The 1464-nt window shown below is 38.0% G+C and overlaps 1 pseudogene; it reads left to right on the top strand.

Moving 5' to 3' along the window:
- Window positions 1-395: 395 nt before the first annotated feature.
- LOC134929934 (5S ribosomal RNA) lies at window positions 396-516 on the top strand (annotated as a pseudogene).
- The last annotated feature ends 948 nt before the right edge of the window (window positions 517-1464 follow it).

Here is a 1464-nt window from a genome sequence, read left to right as displayed (position 1 = left end):
CTGATTGGTCATTAGAGTTGAAGGTTTCATTGCTTATGTTTTTTTGATTTTCACAATTCATAGTGTAATCTCATACGTTCATTATTGTTTTGGAGACCAAATTTGGAGGTTTCCCTCTTTTGCACAGTTAAAATAATATTATGATTTAATGATTGATTTTCATACATGTGATAACTGTGCAGTATAGAGGTTTTTTCCTACTTGTACTGCGACTACTTAAGCCGTGAAAACTTAGATGGGCATTTAATCTTTTGTTATACTTTATCATCTATGATAAAAAAAAATTGATTTCCACATCAAATCAGCTGTGTCGATACCTGTGGCTCACATAACAACGCAAATTGGCTCCTGTCTGTGCCCAATTTTGGACACAGTGTGACAAGGGTGAGCATAAGGTCTGCGGTCATACCCCGCTGGAGATGCCCAATCTCATCTGATCTTGGAAGCCAAGCAGTGGAGGGCCGGGTTAAGTACTTGGATAGGAGACTACCAAGGAACACCTTGGTACTGCAAATATTTGCCACCCATCTGTCACCAATATAGAGCATTGTCTTACATCTCGGTTATGACCTATGATTCAACTATCTGCTAGGATCAAAATTCCCATTTGGGATATATAGCAGTTTATAAATGATGGTCATATTTACAATAAATGAGCAACTTTTTATCACAGGTTGTCCTACAGTTGGAGTGTGATTATTAACAAAATTATAGATATACCCACTTCGGCTTGAATTAGGTATTTGCACCTTGCAATTTATATATTACTCTTTATATTTTCGCAATGTCACTATTTAACAAACATCGGTGCTCATTGAACTCCTCAATAATTAATTTTAATGAGAATTAATAAAATATTGCATTTTAGTTAGCTATTGTGACATTTAGTCGTACAACATTATCTGTATATGAGTGCTTCCCAACAAGAGTCTTCTTTTTTCTTTTCTTTTTTTCATGTTTACAATTACTTTCTAATGCAGGGGTGAGGAACCTTTTTTCTGCCAAGGGCCATTTCGATTTTTTCAACATCATTTGCAGGCCATTTTTTGAAGTGCAGCCCACCCTCCCCCCGCCCCCAATATGTGCTCTCTCCTAGGAAAGTGGGCATGGCCTTACACATAATGCCCACATTAACAGTTTATTGAATTCACCTGTGTGTGGCTTAGACATTTTGTTTTTATTCTAGAATAACATACCTAAAATAATTATCATTAGAATTACAAAATGTTTGGTGTGCAGCACTCCAGAGTTTATTAAAACTTGTGAATTAGCTCCCAGGCTGAAATAATTGCCCACCCCTGACATAAGGGATTAATACGTGTTGGGTGCAAAGCAAAAAACTCAAGTAACTTTGCACCTGGACAATGCATGCTGCACTGCAAGGAGTGCAATTAAATTTTATTCTTCATGCAGGGCAGAGGCATCGGAATGGGGGGGGCGAGGGGGCAGCTCGCTCCCCCCAAA

Source organism: Pseudophryne corroboree, chromosome 5, assembly GCF_028390025.1.
Source record: "Pseudophryne corroboree isolate aPseCor3 chromosome 5, aPseCor3.hap2, whole genome shotgun sequence".
Classification (NCBI taxonomy): Eukaryota; Metazoa; Chordata; class Amphibia; order Anura; family Myobatrachidae; genus Pseudophryne; species Pseudophryne corroboree.
The sequence above is the reverse complement of the archived record's forward strand: the minus strand, read 5'-3'. Positions and strand labels throughout refer to the sequence as shown.